The following is a 26,687-nucleotide window of genomic DNA, read 5'->3' as shown; positions in this document are numbered from 1 at the left end:
GGTTGCTCGCGTGCTCGGGGAGGAAGGGTCGCGTTATGAATCGGTTCGTCGGTCGTTGTAAAGCTCGACGCGGCAAGTGGCGACGGTAACGCGGCCGTTGCATTACGTATGCTCGGTCTGAATTATGAAAGCAATTAATATGGACCGGTAGCCGATACACGGGGCACCGTGAACCGGTACGTCGTCGTAGATCGGCACGAGTCTTGTTCGTGGCGAACGGTACACGCGGTGCGTGCGTATCGCGAACCTTCGATGGATAGACTGTTTTCTCGGTAAGCGTGCTTTCACGATCGTAAAGAAGAAAACGTTCCTCGTGCAGTATTTATGAAGAGAGCTGGAGCGTTAACAGGATCGGTAGGAATCAGTACAGTAGCACGCGATGTACGGTGTGAGGGCTGCTTAACCCTTTCTCTAAAAGAAAAGAAAGAAATGAAGAAACATTTAAAGTTTTATCTTGGAATAATAAAGGCAAGAATTTTTCATCATTGAATATTCGTTTTGCAAAAATTTATTAAATTTATTTTATTACATATTATGTAGTTTGAACTATTACTAATATAATGATAATTATAAAATTAGACACGTTGAAGGCCTGTTTCGTAAGTCGTTAATATTGTAGAAGGAGGCTGATCCTTTGGCGAAGGATCTAGTAAATCAATTCCACGGTTACACGTTGATCGTCTTAATTTACATAGGCTTTCTCTGTTAGCGTTTAAGGACGCGGAAGATAATTGACACGCGAGGTAAAATTTATCCCGTGATCGCGTCGCATCTAAATTAAGTGTCATTCTATTTGGACGTGGAATGAGAGCCATGATAGCCTCTGATTAATTCTTGATTAAATCACTGACCGGCTCGTTCGAACGTGAAAAATTGATATCGTGTATCAAGGAATAATCGAAGTGGAAGGTTTCTCGAAACCGTCTACTCTACGAGCTGTAACAGCCCGTCGATCGTAGGTAACGGGCAGCACGCGCTCCCGACGCCCACGTAAAAAGGCGGAGGAACGTTACGGTGTACCTTAAATTAAATCGAAAGCCCGTGGCGTTACGGTGGCGTAATATCATCCGCCTTAACAGTGTCCCATAAACTATTATCGTCGTTGGACAAAGTGATATCGAAATACCGCGAGACCGGCTTCCGCTTCGGTCCCTCAATAAACTAAGGTTTAAGACTTTGTAAATGGTTGTTTGATGGGTGATACCACATCTATAAGTGTGCACAATTCGCGCCTTAAATACAAATCCTACGTATTAACCTACGTTCCGTTGTATCTCAAAGTAAGAATTGGGAAAATTTTCGAAATTTTCGAATCGCTGGTAATTTGCTGAAGAAAGGTAGCAGAGCCGGAGCTCGCGATATCGCAATCTCTCGAAACGGATCGGCTGACGAGGGACATGGGGGCAATCGATAAGGTCTGTCGTCCTCCGTAACCACAAATCAATGCGGACGTGGAGGCCCCTCCATCGTAAGGGCCATTAAAGCACGTTCTCCATAAAATATTTTATCCGGTTTGCGGATCGATTTGAAATCCGTAGAGTGCCGGGTTGGTCCCGGTCTCCGTATCTACCTCGCCGTTCTCGGAGCAGAGATCTGCTCGGGGCAGCCTTTTTCGGCGCACCAAATTCATAAATAATGGCTCAAGACCGGCCCTCCCTCGTGTATCACGGCCTGAATTTGTAGTCTTTAAACCTTTTAAGGTTTTTGCGATCAGGACGCGCGCCTCGTCCTTATAATCGCCTCGTAGACTGTTGGCCAGGATCGCGGTCAGACTAGAAGATCAACTTGGAGGCAGGATTCGGCCGATCAGTGACCTCCTCTGTTGAACGCATTCCTTGAAACAAGTACTGGAACACGACCAAGCGCACACGTTCATGCAATGAAATTTTATCCTTTGCTCGTTGAATTATGTCCGCCGAAAGAAGCGGTACCATTTTCGGTTACTTCTTTCCAAGTTTTTATTTGGAAAGTACCCTTGCACGATGAGGTCTCGTTGAAATTTATGTGATAATGCACCACGTTAATTGTACCAGTGGGCATGAAAATTTATTATTAAGAATAGAAATAATTAATTTTCAAATTTAAAATTCAATGGAGTGCTTCGACGTTCGATGTAAATACGAGGATGGTACCCGAAAATTTTATGAAATATTCTGGACACATAACTACGTGGGAACGAAATATAATTTTCTTTCCAAAGTTAAACATACCTAAGCCGCAATAATCCGGCGTTTCAAGTAAGCAATCTTTTCCCCGTACTCCGAGTACGCTCCGTAACAAGAACAAAGCGTGAAATCAAATTCGACATACATCCTGTTAAATCCCAATGGTTCTCCGTTTTACATAATAGCCGTCAAAGTTTTTTTCCCTCCCTTTCGAAAAGAATCAAAGCACACGTTCGCCGCGTCAAAACTTCAACCTCGATCCGTGACAGACTTTCTAACATCTCCGCTCTGTTGTCTTCCATATCGCTTCGAGTCTAAATAATTTCCTGCAACGCGGCGCATTCTGTGTACAGGTAGGTAAGAACAGGTAGACTAAAAGATAACGGTAGTGTCGACTGACAAAGCTAACAGCTATTTCTTTCAAACTTGTTCCTCTATCCGTCTTCCTCTTCTGGAACGACGCTCTATTTTAAATAAGAATCGTGTCGAAACGTCGCGTTTGTTACACACTAACTTTGCTAGTGTTTTTCACTTCCTCCACCCCGAAGAACACCGAGGTATTTTTCCCCTTTGAAAGTTTCAATTCAGAGACTAGTTCCAGTTACGTTGGACAGGTTCGTCGCCATTATTTCGATCATGGTACCAGCTGACATTTCCACCTGACGAATTAACCGGCTCTTTTCATCGATTCAATTCAATTAAAGCTATCCGCATACCTTGCTAATGGTACTCGAGACTGAAAAAATATTTTTTTCTCCAAGTTCCATTCCATCATATATTAGATTCCTGATCACCGATGACTACCACGGCATTCAACCTGTTAACGACACCATTATGGATCATTTCAGCGCGAGACGAATGTGAAATGTTTCTATAATTCCTGAACGTTTACACGAATAGATTCGGTCGTCTATTTTTTTACCAAAGGTAGATCGACACGAGACCAGGTGAATAGAGAGTAGAGTCCTCCCGGTCGAAAATTCGAAACTGGTTTCAAGATCGTCCGGGATAAGGGAACTTTTCGAAGCGGTTTTAAGAAGGAGGAGAGCTTTCGTCGTGGTAGCGTTACTCGTCCGAAAGCTGTCGGTGGGTTCTTCGGGTCGTGGCGGACGGTAATCCTATACGTCTTGAGAAACTGGTTTCCGCACGACGTGTTGCGGGTAGCGCGCAAAACAAATTAATAACAAGAACATCATAACCGCGAGCCCAAGGCTGCCCGAGAGGATCACGAGCCGCAGCTGCTATACCGGGTGATCCATGGCTATTGTTGCCCGCGTAAAGAAAACCTTCCGCGCTGTTGCGATCCTCTCAGGATACTTAAGCGCGGGTTTAATCTTTCGCGTGGTCGTATTACCGTTTGATAAGGTTAACTTCTCTGATTATGTAAGGAAAAACGCTTAGCCGAAGGTTTCGCGTGTACTCGTGAACTGTGAAATATGAGAATACCCGCGAAACATTTATCTAGATGGAACATAGACGATGTTTGAGGTAAAGTGAAGTTATGTTAATCTTCGGATGAAGGAGCTAGGTCTTTATTGATTCAATATATAATTCAAAGTTTAATATTAAATTAATTTTTATGTAGTTATAACCAGGACTCCCTGGAAAGTGAATGCCGAGCTTGTAATCCACCTTAGACCCCTGGTTATAGCATAGAGGGCATCGTATCAGAGGAACACTGACAAAGTTTATTAGGTCCGACAGAAGCAACCACAAGCGACCGCATACACGTAGAAGTCCGTAAAGGACAACGTGGACTTAGCAGAATCTGAAACAATCCCTAGCTTCTGACATATTTAGAGTCGTGGTAATAGAATCTCACGGATATAAGGTTATCCTTCAATGGATTTTTCCGTACCCTATAATCGTCTCGCGTCTCGCTTAGCATAACTTCATAAATAAACCTTTGACATAGTATTATTGTAAGTCGAGCATGGCACCAGATATTCTAAGCCACTTCTTCGTCGAAATAATTCTTCTTTCGTGACAAAATACATGTTAAACTTTCCTCGAGTATCAATAGATTACTACCAGGTCACATACCACTCTCATTTCTTCTTACCTCCATACACGAACGGGTTATTTATGCACTCTTAGCTGCACGCTAGCGGAAAACTTGACACGCGTGAAGCCCCGAGGCGATCGGGGAACTTGAATACGCTTGTCGTTCCAATAAGGTTTGAACAAAATGATACTCGGAACATTAAAATGGTGACACGGTACCGAATCGTCAGCTACCCACGGACTCTCTTCCATTCTCATAACTGTTTCTTGATTATTTCTTCTTTCCTTTTTCTTTCATTTTGTACGAATACCCAGAGGCTAAGATTATCGATAGGCTTAGGCGAGAATTTTAATTAAGTATCACGGCGTACATTCATTAACAAATTTAGCCAAGTCATCAATTCGAGAGTGAGTTATTATCTAGCTGGAAGATCGAGCACGGTACTTAAATGATACCGGTAAAAGCACCAATCACGGGCTTTTTAAGAGATGCGTTCTTTCTTCTCTTGGCTCAGCCTGCAATCTACGCTTCTCAACGTTTGAAGGTTAGCAGTGGCCAGCGATGGCAGGTCAGGAAGATCTTTACTTTTCAGGACAACAATGGCTGAGTCACGCGATATCGTATCTGGCTGATACACGATTCGAAGAATTATTAACGACGGGGGTTGCTATCGTGATCGAGCGTGCACCCTGGATGCGTTCGACAGCGAGCTTTCGTTATTCGCTATTTATTTACTCGTAATCACTCGTGTTTTATAGTAGTCGTTCGCAACATTGAAACCTTGCAGATTTTCGTCTACAGTGTATTTTTATTTTGTCTTCTTTTCGTTCGTTTCGCGAGACCACGTTTCGTAAAAATGATTACATTATTATTACCTAGTGTTTAAATGAATTGCGCGAAACAATGTGTGTCAAAACATTCCTAAGGTTAGCATAGAGAAAGTTGTTTACGACGGATGTTTTCGAGAAAGTAGCAGATACAGGAAGAGCTGGCACCAAAAGTTGATTAGCATGTGATCGATTTGAATCTGCCGTTTGTCGGAAGGAGGAAGCCGCGTATAAATCGGATTTTTACGTAGATGACCCGGGGTCGTTCGGTTTGAACCACGTTTATGCATGCAACGAACTGAACCCAAGTTTACGTTGTCGCGTGATACAAGCAAAACAATCCCGATGCACTTGCAATAGTTTACTATTTAAAAAAAAGAGGAAGGGGAGGACTAGCCATTGGGAGTTTGGGAAAATTGCCGGTGGGCCAGTCTGGATTTTACTGATCTCCCAGTAAAAATTTAAGTCCCAGTTCATCTAGTTATGCCAATATTACATACGTCTATTTCTAACACGTTAAAGATGACTTTCCACAATGTACTCTTAGCTTCGTTGCAAACGTAACATCTGCGTTGAACTTCTCTGAAGTGACATTTCGACGATCCATAAATTGTTGAAGGAAGCAACGATCAAGAGGTATGTTGGCTAATTTCTGCGATTCAGAGAGGCGAACTCTGGGTAATATTTTAAGTCGACTATCTTCTTAGGGCTGTTGAGGGAAGAACGAAAGGGGAAAAAAGGAAGTAAAGGGCAATCGCCGTGTGTGCCACCTGGAACGAAGAGTTCTCAGGAGATATTTGCATGCGACACGATGCCAGAATGCGGCACTGTTCGTTGCTCGACACCGATTCCCTTTCCGTTTCTTTCTTTTCTCCTTTTTCCCGGCTTCATTTATCTGCCTCGAGCGATGCCGGTCGAATCCTTTTAAAGCTATTTTTTGACGGCCACGGGATTCCAGCAAGGACGAGTGTGTACTTATGAAAATTCCAACGATAGACCGGACTGCAGCCGGGGGTAATGGACGTGGAACGATCATCCGCGTCGAGCAGCTTCGTTAATTATTCTAATTAGAGGCGAGCCCGACTGACCTTTCGACGACCCTTCTACTTTCATGTACTCGTTCGACGAATCGAATCGAATCGCTGGCATTAAGATGGTCGATGGAACGATGATCGATATGGGATTACGAAACGACTGTTATGTCTTTGGTAAATTCTCTAGAATTCTCTAACAGAAGATATTGCAAAATAAATCTACAATTAAATCGAGTACCCCAAAAGAATAAAAGTTTAAGGATCTATGACCAAAGGAGAGTAATATCTCTGAAATTAAGTAGACGCCTTTCTTATCGATGCTGCACACCTTACATCACGAGCCCGAGGACGCGATGAAGAATAATACCGGAACATTTCGAATACTGAAACACCGAGGTAGAAGCACGCAATAATCGTCCGGCCAGATCTTCCTCGATATCGCCAGCTTCTTTTCGTCGGCGCGAGAGATTCAGCCGCAACAGCGTCGAAAAAAGGATGAGAGCGAAAGGGGGTAGGAAACGAAGCAGATGAGGAAGAAGAAGAAGAAGAAGGGCCAAGAAGAAGGAGCATTATGGCGTACGCGGCGATTCAACCGCGATAACTTTAACGCAAGTGGAATGTCGGACTCGGCGAGTAGGCAATTATAACTCCGCGTCTCGATCTTCAGGCCCGATGCACTTTACCTGCGGGAAGAGGGGACGAACAGGACAAAGAGGTGGCGAACGGTAGAAGAGGTAGAGAAGAAAGAAGAAAGTTGTTTTTTATTTTTACGGGAACGACAGCAGATAGGTAGTGAGTGTTCTCCAGGATTAATGGTTGTTCTCCAACGCGTTTTCGATAGCTTCGACAAAAGGTGTATTTCACCGAGAGCCAGGTTACCTCGAATAGCTAGTAGCTTTCCGATGCTTCGTTAAAACACATTTACGGTTCGAACGTTTTTCCAGACAAACGGCGCAGCACCGGCTGAAATAATCTCTTAATTAAAATCCTACTCTCGTGGATGGCTTTTTACGATATCCAGCGATTAGCCCTGTTCTGGCAGTGTTTCAATTACGTATTAGCTGGTTGCACAAATATTTTAATAGTTACCAATCAGAAATATGTCGAAACAGGTGGCCGAAAAATTACTCATTTACCGTTAAATCACGTGTCCATATCTACCAACTATCTAAAGTAATATTATCGCGTAATATCCCGATAAAATTTGTTCCGAGGCTCGATCCGGGATCTCTGAACGTATCAACGACCTCAAGCAGCTAAAAACCTCTGCTCCCTTTCACTCGCCATCGCGGTGGCGTTCGAGGAATCGGCAAAACATCGATGCGCTCGTAAAAGCACTTACGTCTAACCTCGATTCCGAAATAATCCTCGCGTATTAATTAAACCGGTTCACCACGATCCGAGAGACGCGGCTTTCGTAAACATCCTCCCCTTTAATCGAACAAGATGACACGATGTTTCATACATAAAATGGTGTAGAAGAACTTACACAAGGAAGATACTAACATAATGTCGTCTTGTCGATGGTTACACGTTCGATCGATTCATTAACCATTTCGTTATCATTTATTCGACAAAGAAAGGGTTATTGGTGTTTTACTTGCAATTCCTCGCGGAAGACAAAAGCGAGAGGTATTTCTTAAGCCTCGAAGATTAGCTGTTCTATCGTTAATCACAAGGCGGTTCCATTTTGATATCGCGATTTTAGCGGTCATTTGTACGCGTCTATTCGGACAGGATAATACGGAGAGCATCGATACTCTCGTAGCGAAAGGGAAGAGGACGTCGCTGGAGTGTCCACGAGCAGGATCCATTAGCGGCAGGAGATAGCAAGAACGTGAAAGGAGGCAGTGACCGAAATGAGTCGGGCCGGAATGTTTTACTCGTGGCCGTTTGATAAAATCCCACTGCCGGAGGTCCTTAAAGCCGCTGGTTACCGTTAACGTCCACTCTACAACGTTCAACGAGCGATTCTAAACTCGCCTCGAACACTTAGAAATACGATCCTCAGGCTCAAGGATGAATCCTCCGGCTCGGATCGAGCCTCGTCCTTAGACCGGATTCGTTTGCTCGACGATCCTTGGATTTTTTGGTCAACGCGTGATCCCTCGAATAAGGGAGACTCTTGTCGAAGTTGAAATGAATTCAAGCCTTTTAGTTTGCATAAGTTTTGCACACATTTCCTGGATGGTGTATTTCGTAAGATCAAACGCAAGGGTTAAAAATGACGGAAAATGTAGCTCACGTATAGCTCAGGGTAATAACTTAAAATTTGAATAAAATATTGCGTCCAAGAGAAGCTGTCGGACGGCCTGCACTCCGTATACTTAACACCGAAGATTTATTACCGTCTGTCATGTGAAATTTTATGGCCACTACACGGAATATCAACTTTGAAGCAATTATTCAGCCGCCGCGGTGAAATTATTTTTATCGATAATGTTAAATCATTAAACGTATGAATATTGTAACGGATCGTACGTTACCGGGCTAGCGAGGTGAATTAACGTACGTCGACGTTTCTCCGTGAAAATCGCGCAATCTTCGGGATAACAAGTATCCCATGCTCGCCATGAAACACTGCAGCGAGTACTTAAAGGAATGCGATTTAATACGTTGCACGATTTACTCGAGCAGAGGAAAACGGTGTAGGTGGCAGAGAAACAGAGAAAGTGCAATAAATTATTGTACTAATCCGAGGGGATGGTTGGTCGTCCCTGTGGATGGGACGGAAATTAATGTAACCATAGTCAGTGGGCAGATAAATGAATGGTTAATATAAATGTTAATGTTGCACCTAGACATTTGAGAGAATAACCCATTGATCGATGTACAATCATCGAGCAATTGGTTTTCAAGTCACACTTGTATGCTTTCGCCGAGTTATCTTTTAAAAGTGCAGTCAAATAAAATTAAAAATTTTTTTGAGGAAAAGGGAAAGGCACTATTACTTTATGACACAGTTTTCATAGTTTACAGTTGTGTTTCGCAACGAGTTCTTACAATTTCCCATATCTCAGTTTAGGTCTAGATTAAATTTAATTTAAGTTTAGGCTAGGTCTAAGTTAGATCTAGGCTAGGTTAGGTTTGCTACCACCAATAGACTTCTTTACAAAATAAAATTTCAATATCTCAAAATCCTAATATTCGAAACAGAATAATATCTATTATATTCCATTTGGTAAATATGGAGAAATTAGATGGTTAAAGGGTTAAATAGCATCTGGTTCAACGTTTACCACCTTTACCGGACACGCGATACCCGCGTTAATAAAGCAGCAGGTTGCGCAAACGTCCACGAAACGAGCTTGCTAACAACCAATTAAATTAGGCCAGAGATATTCTCGACGATTCGCCGACTAAATTCGTTTCTTTATTCTTTTTGTTTCAGGTAAGTTCACGCGTCAGGCTCGATCAGACCGTGGCTGACCTCAAGGAAGGACGGTAATGCACCAGGCCCGAGCAGATAAGCATCGGTGTTCGTTAGCAGGCCCGAAAATGCGCCGCTTAAAAACAAAATAGCGGCCTGGTGGTCGCCGCGTTTCGTGGAACGACCACTCGAATATGTCTGCATATAACGTAGCTTGAACGAGTCCACTGGTGAGGTGGTTTGTTTGCCTGTGTGGTAATGGGGACTTAGATCGAGAGGGTAGATTAACAGAGGGTTACACGTGTCAGCCTCAGATTGACGCGATTCCATTTTAACGAATTACATATCTTGACCCTATCGGACAGGAATAGCGGAAGGATCAGGGTTACGTTTTCCTTCTCCTTCTTGGAATATGTATAATTCGTGGCGATCTCTTCGAGAGGCATAATCTTTTAGTGGAGATTTTCAAGAAAGGTGGAATGATACGTGTAACGTTATGACTTGGGAGATCCTGATATTTTGATTACTATACTGAATTTACATATGCGCTATTCGAATATTTAAAAGATCAAAGTGAAGAAATAAAATATTACCGTAGAACATTAACATTAGGGATTGCTGATTCGAAGTTTGGATCTATCGGGCAGTTAATCGACAGTCGAGTGAATAAATCGACAAAAATCAAAATTCTTCGAAATCGGAGCCGTGTAAATCGATTTATATGCACGTACGTAGAGCGTGATCGCGTTAAAATAAGCCGCGACCTGCATTTATGCAAATGGAAAAGTGTCCACCGTCGAGCGCGACATGCGTCTGCACTTAATTTATTTTTCCTCCGGCGATTTTGTAGCTCGTTGAAGCGAATGGCTCAAAGCGAAAAGATTGTCCAAGTAGAGAGGAGGACTTGTTGAAAAATGACTTTGAATAATTTTAATACGACGACCGTGACTTGGGTCAAGGAACACTTAAAAGCGCGAAGATTGATACGTTGAATACGCGTGACTAATAAGGATCCAGGTCCGCTTTTGAGTCGAAGAAAATCATTTCTTTCAAGTGTTGCCAGGGAATTTCAAAACTTTCCATAAACTTAACATAAAATTGTGTTGGAGCAAAGTTGAACCGTGTCTGAAAACAATTCTCTTCTTTTGTAACCACCACTTATGTTGTACTTCCGAATAGTCGTTTGCAACGAGAACGTTTCGCGTAAATCTTGTCGCCAGGCTAATTTGCACAAAAATTTCGCGTCATAACTCGGTTTCGTGTCTTTTCCAGCAGCTCCTCTATAGATTCGCCGCGTAGATAGCCTGGTCTCGGAACCGGAGCTGACAGAACGCATCTCGGGCTCACGTTTTACAAGTTGTTTTACAACCTAAGGATACAACGCCACACGCTGAGAGCCGCAGGACCTCCCTCTCCGCGCGGAAGCGAGAAACGTCGTTCTCCTTTGTCCTGCACACGAACATTCGACTTTTCGACCTGGCCACTCGTTCCGAAACCTCCTCCTGTCGACGCCTCCGCGACTTTTAAGTGCCCTCGATGCTCGTTCCTTCACGGTGGACAGTTTAGTACGCGAACGAACGATTTCTTTCTTGTTTGCGCTTATGTCACGCGTACGAAGATTATGTGACACCTTTGAACACTTGTTTGTAGTATTTTTTCCACCCGACACCTGTCGATTCGAAAACTGCTCCTTGGTATCCCTCCTTCAATAGTGATTCGGGACATTTCGTTGACGGGAAAATTTGCAAAGAAATTTTATTATGAATTTTCAATAATTTTAATCTTCAAATTTACAAAGAATCAATTTTTTTAATTAACAATTATCCCGAATAAATTGCGTATCGTGTCAAAGTAACGAAAACAGTTTTCACCTACTGGTTTTCGCAACGCGCGTGTTTTATTAGCCATCGGGTTCGAAACGTTAGATTAATTAAGCGATCAAGGGAGCTCAATTATGCAATAATTGCGCTGCCGCGTTTGGGATTTATAATCGATCGCACGGCGCCAAGCGTCGATACCGGTAATACTGGATATTCCGGAATGAACGCACTCTCACTTTGCATGTCGACACTCTTTCCCCGATAGTCTAACGTTCGTTCCTGATAAAAGTGCACCGCTTATCGTCGCCACGGGCGTCGCGATGCTTTCAACTAAGCGGACCTGGAACATAAAAGTAACAAGTCCAATTTTCTTGTAGATAAATTTACATACCGTTCAGTGTTCAAGAAAATATTGTAACTTTCCCGTTTTAATACAGCAGTCATATTCGTTAGCTTCTTGTTAAGAGGAAATTTCTCTGACACACAGGTTATTTTTAGAAATGACGATAAAAGTAAATTATAGCAGATATTTTTATAAGATTTCTGGAATTTTATTAGAAATATCTTAAATTAAGGAACATTTGCCAAAATAAACTCGTAAATTGCCAAAATGAAGGTAAATGATTATATCTTCGTTCCTATCAACATTGTTCAGCATGATTCACGAGCAAAAGTTTTACGATAGACGAGGCAATTTCGAGGGCAGTCGAAGTAGACTGTTACAAAGGGGGTAGCTTTGCAAGAGGGTACTGTTACGAAGAGGAATTACGATGCGGTCGAACGGTGTATGCGTAGCGGACATGCAAGGAAGAGGCCGCCTCAATTATCAAGCTCGTTTGTAGTAACATTGTTTACAACGTCTGCCTGCTGCGAGTATTTATTCGCGGGCTTATTCAAGACTGTTTTACAGCCCGTCCACTCACGTACGAGTTTCACGGTACGGTATGAAAGCATCGGTACCGTAGTATCTCTTCGGAGAATAATTCTTCATTAATTGCAAGATTACGATACGAAAGCGTACGCCATTCCCAGGCTAATATTTCATTAAACACGATTCTCATCGGCATTTCTTCTGTAAATATAGTTACCATTTATTTGTTAAAATGCACTCGAGTTCAACTTAGGCTTCCTTTACCTCAAGATAAGGGTAGAAGGAGGACTTAGGGAACTTAATTAAGGGAAGTCTAGGTTGCGCTTAATTAAAAAAATTTCTGCAGATATACTGCATTAGAATTTATTTGAATACCTTCTGCGGTGAAATTTCAAATCGTCAAATAAATTCTAACGCAGTTTATGGAGATACCTTTGATTGAGCGTATTTCACTTTTAACGTAGTCGTAACGTTAAGAGAGCGAAGAGTAACGATCATGGCTAGCCATAAAAGTCGTAGCCGAGTTGGAGAGATCATAGAGAACCCGGTCGAACCCATTGTCTCATATCTGTAAGCCGTATCGGGGGAAAAAAGCGGCGTTCGTCGAAGGGCTAGGTTCTCAGGATCTTTAGGTAGGACCCTTGGGTTCGCCCAAGAGCCAAGATCCTCGCTGTCTGTGGTCGGCTGTCGTCCATAGGGAAACGTGAAACCCCTCGCATACCCCGTGTCTCGGAATTCTCCTCCCCGTGTCCTTTCGAACGGTGGAGATTCTTTTGTTTCCCGCCGCGGAACCCCAGTCGAGATCCTATCTGACGTAAATAATTATCCTGGAGGCCAGCAGATGCCGCAGCCTCGCGTCCGAAGGACCGGCACCGTACCAGCCGGCCAGGCTACCAGAATCTTCATTTTAATCGAACAATCTTGAATGAATCGCGAACGATTGTGTGTCTGGAAATGTTCGGGATACTTGGGATCGTTTTGGTGCGATCAACAACCTGAAATATACCCGTTGGAATATTGTTTGACAGCGAGGATCTTGCGTCTCTTTGTTTAGTTAAAGGGGTTGTCGTCAATTATCGATTTTCATTCACTGACTTTTCACTGATTTTAATTTAATTTTTTTAATTTTTAACAAGGATGATTCCGGTTAGATCGTTAACAAACTTGACACGAACGCTTTAATGGCTAGCACATAATTAAATTATAATCACTTGTAGTTTCAACCCTCGAACGACGAGGCTTAAATTTAATTTAAGAAATTATTTTATTGTTTTCTAAATTTAGATAGAAGTGATCTTCGTCTTTCTATGGTTAATGGTGTATGTACTTGAGAAGCGATTTCATTTAGAACGTATTAAATTTGAAGATTGTTTCAGGTCGACAACGAGGGTAAAAATCGTGACAGCAACAAAGATATTAATTTTTATACAGTTTATTTTTCATAATTTTTATACAACTTAATTTAATTTTTTTTTTATACAAGTGGAAGATTATATTTTTTAAAACATTTCGGTTCATCTTACATAAACTTCGTTTACATTGTGCAAGATTCAAGCCTGGAAGGTTAAAAAAGTTGCAGAAAACCTGAGGCTACGTGTAACGAATTTCCCGTTCATTGCCGATGTAATCTTCCAGTTATTCCTCCAGGGTGTGCTTGTCCTCGATTCGATAAACAAATTACACGGTAAACGACGCGCCCTGTCTTTCTTACGCGGCTCTAATGTCACCCTCGGGCAGCAATTTTCAGGCGTTTTAGTCGAGACACGCGTTCCACGCCCCTGGCCCTATTGTCTACGCGATTTAACCTCGACGGTACTGTCACGATTAAAAAAGTAAGGATACCCGTCCTCCGATTTCTTCACCAGCTTCAACTTCCAGTTGGACCAAACTTCGAAGCATTAAAGATGCAATTCCTGAAGGCAGACGACATAATTACTACGAACGGTGAGTGCAAAGTTTTCTTCTAAGTTCGTTGTAGTTTACTATAGTAACGTAAGAAAGTCAGCACGATATCAATTTATTGATCGTCGAGATATCAACAATTCAAACACGATCACGTTGGTCAATAAACGATAAAAAGACCGACTGCTTGATAAAACAGCGGCTAAATAAATAGCGGAGTACTACGCGTATCTTAAATAGTGTCGTTAACTTCGAACCAAACGTCGATCTTTATTTTAATTTTGCAATTCAAATCTTAAAGATAGTCAAATATTAATTCCATAACTTCGTAATTAAAATTTTAAGTACAAACACTCGTTGAATTAAGTTTTTCTAATCTTAGAAAACGGTGCCACAAAAATATCCTCGAATTGTGATTCGCTTTTATTACAAAATTCTCTTTCACGATTCCTTTGATTTATAACTCTTACAGAGGAATCCGTAAATTATCCGCACGGATTTTCGCGTTTCTCTAGATCGATGATAATTTATCGTGCACGCTCGATCGTCCTCGTTTCGCGCCACACTTCTGCCGATCGAGCACTCGGGAACAGGAATTCTGTTTACCCGTAACACCGTCTTGATTTACGATCACGATCGATCGTAGAACGTGTATGCTCCAGTAAATTTCTCGATCTACTATTTTCTGGCCATCGTAAGACGGAAGTGTTCGACCCCTTCTCGTCTTCCAGTTGTATGTTGTCTCGCCTTTGGATCGATTCGATTTCATGGAATGTTCATGGGGAACGCCATGAATTTCGTAGCGACATTTCGTTTTTGTTTCTCTGTTGTTTGTTAGAGATTCGAACTCGACGTTTTCTTATTTGTCGTTGATAGCGTAATTTCATGGACAAAGGTGTACTTCGTTCAAAGGTTTCACGGTTTATTACCTTCTATTTTCTATTATCTGCAATAGTTTCTAATAAAAGTTATAGGATCTAAAGGAATAGGTATATAAATAATATGGTAATTGCAGTTTCTTAACAAGTAGACGTAATTTTTATTTTTATTTCTTTTTAAATAAAACATTCTATTTTCTATACTTGATTTCGACAGAATTCCAAGTATAAAAGTATTAAGATACATTCTCAACTATACTTCACTTCATTCATCTTATTGCTTTCGTTATGAAACATACTGTTTTTATGTACGAAATCTAAAACAATTTTGATATTCAAAGACCTAACGGTTCTAACAATCCTCGTTTTTTCCTGGAACGATTGTTTCTGCTCAAAGCGAGAAGAACGGTATGCAAAGCGATGTTTGAAACGATCCTAGCCGAACAGAAGGGAGGTAGAAACTGAAAGAGTTGCACGTAGCAGAGGAGCAAAAATCCCAGGTGAAACGATAATGCACGGTCCATACCGATCGTTACGGGCTTCATAATTATCGTTCTGGCCTGGCTAACAATGCTGGCAACTGTCAGAATTCCGAGAGTGCAACGCGTGATGATTAGTCGACGCTCGCTAAAAGCTGTCGGCTGGAAACTGGCCAGGCAACGTGCGAAACTGTGAATAGTTTGCACGTGCGAAACCATGCTTCCTCGAACTCTAGAAAGAAACACGTCCTCGCTGGTATAGTAATGAATTTTCGTGTAGAACTTGAAGCCTTTCTTACTTCTATCTCTACAATATCCGAATAGAATATTTAATATACAAAATGCTTTTTAACGAATCGCAATTTCATTCTCAAATCCTAGAATCCTCAAATCTTGCCACCCTTTTCCTCTAATAATTTTGATTCCCCAGTGAAAATGGAGGTCGACTTGTATCTTTTAACGGACACGTTTATTAGCATGTGGGTTTAACTTGGCGCGAACATTATATAATTTAATGGCTATCTCCGATTCGGCACGGGCGCGTCTTCTAAGAAACGGCGTAAAACGTCAGGCGAAAGAAAGGGACACTAAAAAAACAGGAACGCTCTGTCAACACCCTTGTATGTAATTTGCAATTTTAATGCTCGGTCATGAATCCCTCTCTTGTACAGTTCGGGTCGGTTGCGTTACGCGGGGATACCGTAACTCGATAGGGTAATAATACCGGACTGATGCAGTCATGCAAATTACTATTCAAACGCTACTGTATTCTTCAATTTTTACCGTAGATATTATTGTTCTACCCCCGGTGCATAATTATTTATCGTAGTTAATCTACGAACCGTTTGTATTTCCTAATTAAAAGATAAGGTAAGTCGAATGGAACGGTTGTGATGAATGGCAACCGTATAGTATTCGACTGTTTGGGCTGCGAATTCAACGAAAGCCATGAATGAGCTAAGGTTATGTTTTCATGAGTCTCACGTATCGTTCGTGATGAAGTAACTACCACGCTGTACGTATATCCCTGCTTCGTGCGCGCATTTTTACCACCACGTGTATCGTAATCGCTATTACCAAGCTTAACAAGCTGTAAACAAAACGGTCCAGCCTGCCTCGTTAAAACAAACCCGAGCAACGAAATATTTTAATGAATAAATGGTAGTCAGTGTGAAGGATTGAGATATGTAATCATTCGCGTAACACTCTTCTTCGAATTTCTTATCGAATCGCTTTTATATCATAATTTTCTTTGAAAATTGAAAAACTTTCTACAAAATCTGTAGACTAAAAATGTACTGAAAAACATGAGGAATCTAAGTGAAAGTCTCCCCGTTGACAACCCTGTCCATAATGGAATTGCCAAAGTACACTGTGTTCAGGGTATCTACCATTTTCATATATTAATGAAAAAAGGTTAATTAGTTTGTCGATAGTAAAGATTCCACACATGGAATCTTGTATAAATACATGAAACCATTTACACGAATCTAATACATCCCCAACACCCTGGTAAGTTGTCCGTGGCCCCGTTCCCCGAACAATCCCCTTGCACAATATTTGAACACGTGACTGGGCCGTGCCCCGACGAAAGTCACTTTAGTTAAGCGATCACACTATTTGTTTTCTCCATCTGGCACGGTGCGTAGGTATATGCACGGCGGCTCGGTGCCCCGGCATTCTCTCGCCGATTCACAGCGGGGAACAAACCGGCCCCCTTGTACTGTTACAACGACTCCTAAAGAAGTCGATATTATTCCTACGTACGACGGTAGTTACTGTTGACATTCCATGCCCGGAGCATGCCCGCGGCGCTAGGGCTCGTAATTATTATTTTTAAGCTACCACCAATCCATCTATTACGCTCCCTTTTTCGTACACCTTAATTTGTAGTGAAAACACTGCTTGAGGAGCTGGGAAATCATTCAGTGTTAAATACTTTAAACCAGGTCTAGATTTCTGGGGCCCGGGACTATCAAACCTATGAGGACCCTCTTGGTTAAATCCCTATCAAATTGTTAGTTCTAATTAGAATATCTTCCACAAATTAATATCCCAATTATTAGACGCTCGTAACATCGAAAGAGTTGAAAGATTTATTTTTCAAGATTTTCTTCCGAAAAATTCCAGTGGAGGAATATTATTTATGGTTCCTTGTGTATATTAAAGAAACAGGGCCTACAGACTTTATTTGAGCGAAGTTGATAATTTAGAATGCCACAGTTACATCTGTGTCCCGGGGATACAAGTTGTATTTGCTGTAGGTTCGGTGATGGGTGCGCGTTAAAGAGAGAACTGAACTCTAAATTAGCAGCAAGAACAAACAGCTGTTAGAGTCTCTTTATTAATCATGCTTCAACCTGTATTTTGATAACGTAAACCTGCTATCTGTTTAAATTTTTCATTTGAATGATAAACCCTGTATGCTACAATTTCGTTAAGAAGGAGATGGCAGTAATATGGAATTTTATTTTCTAAATTATATGTACAACTCCGTCAAAGTTACTAATTGCTAATCTTTAGATCGGAGAGTATTATTTTCGAGAAACTTAACGAATGTAAACAGAAGGGTCAATGACTCCGCGTTTAATTGCTCTGTAATTGTCCTACTGCCCAGGTTATTCACGTTTACTCTTAACAAAGAAAAAGAAATTCGAGCACACTGTTCATGCCCCGAAATACTCTACAGGTGAATACCTGTCAGCATCCCTACGATATTCCTATCGTCACAGCTTTCGTGACAATTCTGAAATCGAATTCGGATCGAGGTTAACATTGTCCCATCTGAAGGATGCAAGGAGAACGATAACTGTAATCTCGATGCACATTGCACATACATAGGTATATCACCTAGCTTCTACTAAATCGTGTTTACCTGAGAAACGCGTCCCGTGCGATTTACGTAGCGATCGAGAGTAAACGCGGCACTATCAGCGAGCAACAAGCGATTCGCAATATTTGAGTTGAACATACGGTTGGAAACATCGATAGCAGCGACGATAAGGACCAACGGGGGCCTCGAGCCGATTGGCTCGTAGCTCGATACCGATGCAATAACCGTTGCAGATAATCGAATTACACGCAGATGCTTTATCGCCAGGTGTAGCGTGGCGCATTATTCTCGCGAATCGAGGCGTAAATCGGTCGACAGCCACCGATATTCGCCGCGTTCGATTCCGTTCTCGTTCGCGAATACCGTGGGCGTGTAAGCCGATAGACAGACGACTCGTCTTCTCCAGATTCTCTCACCTTGACATTTCAGGAATAAGGAGTAGAGAATGGCGAGGCTTCCGGTCGGACATAGAACTGCATTCGTTTCTTTGATGTTAAATAGCGGATAATTTTGACACGAAAGAATGTAGACGCAAAGAATATCAATTCTATGATTAACAACATTTCCAGTAAATGTATTATCTCGGCGACACGTTTTATCGTGGTCAAATATTGATGTGTACTGGACAGGGTGATAAAAAATAGGGAGTCTTTGAATTGTCTGAAGTTGGTTTATTCAAGAAATATATATAACGAGCATCAAGAATAGAGAATGAATGTATGAAAATAGTGAAGAGAAGAAAGGAAAATATAGTTTCGCTGAAAGTTAATGGTACAGGCATGGAAGATTATTGAAAGGAAAGAACGCCCACGCGCTGCCTATCACAGAACAGAGAGCTTCGTTACCTTCAGATAATTATTTATCGATTATGTTTGAAAACTAACGAAGGGTTTGTTATCTTTCCATAGGAAAAAGCTTGTCCTCTAACGAGTTAAAACTTGGATACTCCAAAAAGGAAATATCTTATCATTTGAATTCGACTGTCTCGATAGAACTAAGTACCTTAAGCTTGCTCCTGAGGAACGGTAGCTGCATTTCGAAGGCCTTCCACTCGATGAGAAACAACTCGACGGCGAATAGACGGCAACCACGACGTAGTCGTACGTAATACCGTCAGTCGTCTGAAATTGTGTAAGCCCACGATTTGCTGTGTTCCCGATAACGTCAAGTCCGAGATATCCTGACCAGGAATCGAGGCTAGCCGTACTCTTCTAAGCGAGCAACAAGTCCCAACGAGACACGACACAACGACACGCGAACTTAATTCTCTGCCAGGAACATAGGAAGGTAGAGAAGTGGATGGAACACACGTATGTATATACACGACACCTAAGGGACGGGGTGTTGCACGGTGGATACGTGGCGGGCACAGGCAGCGATAAGGCGCGGCTAAACCGGCCCAATCAGTTATGTTTCACGGTACTCGAGACATTACCACTTTATATCACCTATCGTTCCCCGTATATATTCGTGGCGGAGTTTGTATGCGACCGGTACACGCGCCCTCCGTCCTCGAGTATGTACTTTTCACTCTCCTCCACGTACAGGAATGTAGAAAACGTAAACACGAACGGAACGATATCGTCGACGTGCCGGCCCTCCTCTGCTTTATGTTGTCGCCGCTTCGTTCCGTGAGCCTGAGGATCTTTACGATCCTCCTCGTCGGAGAGGCTTTATCCCTTGTACACTCGGCGGCAATGTAGGCTTCTTTGGGTTAACCCGCAACCTATCATCCACCATTGGTCCTATGAAGAACCTAACCTAGATAAGGTTAGGTATTATACCGACGTACGCATAGAACGGATCTTTATTACGGCCGTTATCGCTGTTATGGATTACTGGACTTCTCGCGGGATTTGGAAATGACGTTTACAGGAGAGAATAACGGGAGGTGAATGCCGATTCGGGTGGGCAGTTTTATGACGAAACGACGCATAGGGTTGTTGGAGACGCAGCATGTCGATGGAGCGATGAAATATGGCGGTGTAGCGTACGCGCGACCAGATATATTGCTCTCTCGCGGTTATATAAATAGGGTGGAAATGACGTGGTTTTGAAGCGGTATGCCTGAATTTATTTTCATAGAAAAAAAACATAGAAAAATGAGCGTTATAAGAGCGCATAAAATTCTGTTTAACCAGTTTATGAAATCGATATTGAAAAATAAGGATACACTTGTTAGTGACATAATAAACACTGCTATTAATTAGAAATCGTAAAATATGAAAAATAAAATAGTTATGGGTATAATGGAAACCGACGTGTGTGTCGAAATTGCAGCAGGCCTTGTCGGTGGATACAGCCGGCACATGCCGGGAGAACAATTATACAACGGCAACTATTGCCTAATCGTCGATCGTTCTGGCGAGTTCCTTGGCAATTGTACGCCTAAGCAGCAACCATAGAACCGGGTCTTATGTGGGCGAACTCGGCTAGACGCTCGGAGACACCTTTCCCGAGAGAGTTGAGTCAGCGATTCCTCGCATAAAACTGATTCGCTGTGAAGCTGTTCTCCGGCTCCCATAGGTAGGACCGTCATTTATTTAAAAAATACATAGTGTTTTAAAAATTTATTGAAAAAGAAAAATGTTTATTTTAAAAGTAACACGGAGATTGAGCAATAATTTCATCCGTGACATTCAACGAAACATCTTTTAGAGGGAACATAATCTAGCAGCTTAGAAGTCCTTGATGAAAGGCAGAACGACCAGGCGAATTAACGTAATAAAGGTACAATTACGCTAATTAGAATCTTCCATCTGAACACGGAAGATCCTTGGAGAAGTATCAGAGATTACCGAGTTTTTTATTTTCGTATAATCATCTTGAATTTGATGAACCGTTCGAAATAATAAATTACATTAAAATTACTCGGTATTCCGAACGCTAAAGTTGACTCTACAAACCTTTCCAGCGTGTTAAAAAAAAAAAAAAAAAGAACGACGTGTTTCGTCGTTTGTTCATTAATCGTCCGGCAGACTCTAATCGCTTTACCGTGCGATAATTAATGTTTTCGCGCCTCGATGTTACGCAAGCATTCGTATTCTCCGCAATATTTCCAGCGATTTCAAACGCGTCGGAGAGGACAAGGAATCGAGCAAGAAACTTCATTAATTTCAGCTCGTTACTGTCTTTCTATAATTCTCAAATTCGAATTATTTTCTACTTACCTTGTTGCGAGAGAGTGAAGTCTAACATTAGCACAAAGTTCAAGCGTCCAACGATCCGAATGCATAGGATGCTTCATGTGGATGCTTGTTCGTTTAACCTTTTCGTCGCGGAGGATCGAGAATATTATCAGGTTCCACGATATCGTCGCGGTCTATCGGCCTCTCCACTTCCCGATTGCATTCTCACGCCGCCGCGAATACTCGCGCTGAACTCGCGTACCGTGGATGGTATCGTCCTCTCCGCTCGTGTGTTCTCCAACGGTGCCTCGAGCGTTTACGCTACGTCACGACTTTCGCTGATTATCTCGCGAATCAATTTTTAATCAGTTACCTCTATTAATTATTAACATGGAAGTTAAATGGAATAGTTTACTGTTTCCAATAAAAAGAAGTATAAATTTCTTTGCCTTCTAGACGTTTATAAAATAGACTTCGGTATTTCTCTCATTAATTCGAAAGTACTTTTGCATACAAATAAGAATTCCGATCAAAGCGCGTTCAATTCGCTTTGTAATCAACGGAAAGTCGATAAGAAATAATAGGAATAAATCGAAACTTAATTGAGAAATTCCTGATATTCTTTTGCTCGCTTTGCGCCTGCACGCACTTGGCATCGCGTTGCCAGGCGAAAAGGTACGGTATCACTTTCGAAACGATTTCTGTACGTACACACGTATGGAGGTGCACGAGTAGCTACGGGGCAAACAGCAATCATACCCATAAAGTTCCCGTGATCCCTTCGTGGCAGAGGCTCGCATGTTGAATAACAGCAACTATTAGTGGCCTGTCGGTCATTACAATCTGTCAGTCGAACGTACACTCGTATAAGCACTTGCAGGTAACCTTGGCGGATGAAACTATCGGCTAGCACGTGTACCTTTTATGTCTCTCATGGCTGGCAATAAATACCACAGCCAACAAAGAAAAATTTCGAAGGATACGTTTGAACGCGAGAAAGAATTCCATTTAACGCTACTTCGTGGATTCAATTTTATCTCCGTCCATGGAGAAAATTTTGTTCATTTCACGAAATTCCAGACACCTGACTGCAGCCTCTGCTCGAGGTCGATTTTCAAGAGGTCGGTACCTCGGCGAGGTAATCGGCAGGTTGAATATCTCGGTGCTTTCGCGCGTACATCGGTCGGAAGGAACGCCAGAGGGTCGGTTCCCGCGCAATTTATCCGCGCGCGCTCCTTACGAAATTCCCGGAGATAAGAGGCGCGCAGGGTTGCAGCGAGGCACGTAGGTATCCCGAGTGTACCAGAGGAGGTAAAGAAACAAGAACGAGCGGAGAGGCAGGCAAGGAAGAAAGAAGCCGACCCGTGAGTGCGTGCGTACGTTTGTACACGCTCGGAGCCGCACGCACCGCGGGCAGAAACAAGGATAGAGGTAGCAGCAATTACCTGGGCACCGAGAGAGACGGGCATATTCATCATCCGAGGTCATTTGAATACCGCGATGCCGAGAGGAGAACGAGACAGGCGGATCGACGAGGAGCAAAGATTCATGGTGGAACGAAAGAAGAGGATGAGGAAACGTAGCGAGAGGAAGGGGAGCAAAGGTGTAGGAGGAAGGGAGGGGAAAGGTGGTTGGTTCTACGCGAGGTTGTACACAGGTAAGCAACGACTTGGATGGAGAGGAAGGATAGTCGGCTCGAAGGAGCGAAGAGGGAAGAAAGAACCGGTTGCCGAAGAGGTAAACACGCGAAGCCGATGTACCCTCCGTGCCTCTCTTCGTCACTACAAAGTGCCGAGGCTCCTTGGGGATCTGGAGCGACGTTCCCGAAAAGTCAAAAGGTCGGAGGAGAGAAGTCGTCGAGGTGGAAAGCGGAAAAACAGAAGACGTCGCTTTGCTTTTCATTCTTATCGATTTATGAAGTGAAAGTACGAATACTTTGAGCAACAGATGAGAAATGCAATTTGGAAAAAGGTAGCTTAACTCATTTATCGACTCTTGTCATCCATAGTCAAAGGGTAAATAGATGCGGTGATCAGAGCAGGAGGTCTTATAAAAAATTACACGAATTCCTGGATCAGATGGCAGGTGTACCAACTTGTTATTCCGCGGCTCGGTTCTTGCGTAGGTCGATGGTCCAGAAGAAGGGCTAATGTTTTGATCCAGCGTAGATTTTACTCACTGCACGTCGTAATCTCGAGACGTATGCTGACTTTTGCTCCGGTTAATTCCCAAAAAAATCCAGGGATCGGCCGTTTTTCAACGCGGACCGGGTGAAAGTAGCTAGCTCGCTGACTTTTAAACCACGCTCGCGGCTTTCCGGATAAAAAGCTGCTCCCTGCGATTCAGCGTTGCACGGGCGAACATGTGTCAAGAAATTGGCCGAATCGAGGAAAAAAGCGAGCTCGATCGAAGGCAGGCCGTGGCGGAACGTACCAACCGCGAAGCAGGAAAAAGCATCGAAACCGATAATAATTTCTGCTCCGCGTTATTATGCCGTACGTTCGATTAAATTAACCTGTCGTTGATCGTAGATTATTATCGACCTCGATAACTTTCTTCACCGGCCTTGTTAACCCTATCTGTATCTCACAATGATCCATAATTTCGCGTCGTTATTCAAGAAAAATAAACGAGAAAGTGAAACAAGAATTGTCATAAAGTTCGTCATTACCGTAGTTCGACTGTTTCTCAAGATGAAAGGACGCGACGCGACGTTCTTCAGCAGGAAACGGTACTTTCCCGGGGGATTTTGAACGTCCCCCGCTCCATCGAGGAATCGCTTTATCAACGCACAATAACGTAGAATGTTTATTGACACGTGTCAACGGGAACTAGTTAAAATCTCGGAGTTAACGTCGCTCGGTATGCCGTCACCGGTTCTTTTCTGTCGTCTTTACGGCCGGCGAAAGAGCCGCGCGATTTCAAAAGGAATGCTGGCTATTATCGGTCGGCTTACTCCAAGTTCCAAGTGATTTTTAATCCTCGTCCAACGATATTTGCTGAAGACCGTACGCGGAATGTCGATACCGTCGGCGTAATTGAAAGGAGTCGCGCTTCTTACAGAGTCCACGGCAAGCGTCCACATTCCTAAACGCGCCTCTAATACTCTTGTTCAGTGCTGCTCGAACTTTTGCACCGATTAGTCGCGAGCACGCGATACGAACGCGTCTCGTTTCGAAATTTTTCGACCGATCGAACGGCTATGGTTCTTTGAAAAGCGCTGCGAAAAGTAGGATATCGTTGGAAACAAATATCGTGGGCTGAGAATGGCGCCGCAATTAAAATCTCTCGGAGCTAATGAAGCCTGTCCCGACGTGTTCCACGTCAATCGCGACCAAGATGGCTCGTTTCGTTGAACGCTACTCGTTTTCTTCTCTTTCAAACTGGCCAGTGGATCGACTGAAAGAATGGACAGGTTTCCTCCGTGTTTACCGTTTCTTTTCGTTTCCGCAAATATTGGCGGCCGTGGGACGATTCGTGGGAGGCGGACGGCTAAGGACGAGCAAAGAAGGATTTGTCGCGACGCAAGGTCTCTTCTCGTTGACGAGCCTGACAGGTCAACGACGATCCTTGATCCAAGTATCGTTATTAAGCATCGAAATTACTGCTCGATACCTTATTGGAAGTGCTTCAACATTACTCAGCGATAGTTCTCAGAAATAGCACGAATTCCGTTATTCAACTCCAGGGTGTACGAGTCTCGATAATTCCTAATTAACTCCCCTCATTTTCGAAATATTATATCGTATCATTAAATATCATCTGTTTTTATACATTCGCCATAAATTTTCAATTTCACGCGCCAATCAACGCATTAACGAGGGACGATGATTTCCAGGTAACAAAACCACCCTCGCAATTTGATGATTTTTGCAAACGATACTGGAGAAACGCTCGTTCGATTTTCTACGCTGGGAACAATGACTGTTGCTTGGTAGCAGGAAAGTAAAATACCAAGTCCCGGACAAAGGGTGTATAGACAACAGGAGAATGGAAAGAACAGGAAAGTGCGCGCGCGACGAAGGGCGGCGGGAAAGGAGGGTGAAACGAACGAAGGAGCGGAGAAAATAAAAGGACGATAGACTCGGACGGTGTTATCCTCGCGGCGCATCTTTTGCGCGGCCCTGTAGCCAGGTAGACATATTCGGTTGGAGCCTGTGGTGCTGTTGTAACTCAACGGCGTATACGAACGATTCATTACCGGCCAAGTCACATACTAAGACAGAGACGAACGTGCAAATGGACTAAATAAATAATTTCACCGTGGATTATTATTAACGAGTTCCTGGAACTGACGCTCGATCTTCTCCGAGTTAGCTACGTTCCTGCTTATCGATGCCTCTTTGATCACCAACCTCGTCGAAGCAATATTTCTGTAGGTTTTACGTCTTCTTCTTTGCAGGGTGTGTTACACCCTTGAGCGATCGTGTTGTATATATGCGTCGCGATCATTCGTATTATTAAAATTCTTGTACATCTCAATATATACTCCTGTACATTAATCATGGGGCACTTACAGTTTCAGCTTTACGTTTAAATTAACACTATTGACCATAATATTAAATCAAATACCTAAGACGTGAGTGCAGAAATAGTATTAGTTAGGGAAAAACATTGAACAATTGTATTCTTCCTAATATGAATACGGAGGGAATATACTTCTTCGACTCTCGGACGACGGACCATGGAGAGAGCCCCAATTTTTAGAACGAAAAGGACTTGAAATAACTTTACACCCTTATTACACGTTCTTATTAAAATAATTAAGTTACTGTACTTTAGAGTCCCACAATAGCAGTTAAAGGTTAATTATAGATAAGATATGATAGACACTTCCCTGATTCCAAAAGAGGTACATGTAAGTGCAGTAACAAGTACGATTCTTAGTAAAAGTACACGTGCCAGGTCGATGTCGGGAATCCCAGGAACGCTTGGACAGCTAATCGAGTGGTTAAGTAAGTTTCGTGGCTTAAGAAGCAAAAGGCTTATTCAAATCCTATCGACTTGTGGGAATTTTTGCAAACGCGAATTCCTCGCCTAACGGCGCGGCGCCACTGCGCTTCACGAACCGGTATTCTAACCAACGTTGCATCCAATGCTCTGTGTCCATGGTATGCACATTTTTCAATTAGAAATTTGAGTCTGTAATTTTATTCGAAACAGCGTTTTATGCGTTTCATACGTTGAGGTCAGGATCGAGGGTTAATTCGCAACTTTCCACTTTCTACGGAAATCTGAGAAGGTTGATCTATCGTTAAAACGTCGGTGTCGAGGAAATAGAATGCGCTTTTATCGCAAAAATCTCAGCCATCCATAGCGCACCGGTGACGGCAGTCGCGGCGGTATCCTCCCGTGAATCCTGGCCGATTCTTCAA

General features: G+C 42.7%; 1 protein-coding gene across 2 annotated transcripts in view; it reads left to right on the top strand.

Annotated features, from left to right (window-relative positions):
• Positions 1-26,687, top strand: part of LOC114874001 (epidermal growth factor receptor) — a 130,218-nt gene that overhangs the window by 41,752 nt on the left and 61,779 nt on the right. The window contains exon 1 of one of the 2 annotated variants that reach the window (XM_029182857.2): positions 13,469-14,036. The exons of the other annotated variant lie outside the window; for it this stretch is intronic. The gene's annotated coding sequence lies outside the window, so the exon portion shown is untranslated. Of the gene's footprint in view, positions 1-13,468; positions 14,037-26,687 lie in introns of those variants that run through there. 2 annotated transcript variants of the gene reach the window in all.

This window comes from Osmia bicornis, chromosome 4 (genome assembly GCF_907164935.1).
Source record: "Osmia bicornis bicornis chromosome 4, iOsmBic2.1, whole genome shotgun sequence".
Lineage (NCBI taxonomy): Eukaryota > Metazoa > Arthropoda > Insecta > Hymenoptera > Megachilidae > Osmia > Osmia bicornis.
The sequence above is the reverse complement of the archived record's forward strand: the minus strand, read 5'-3'. Positions and strand labels throughout refer to the sequence as shown.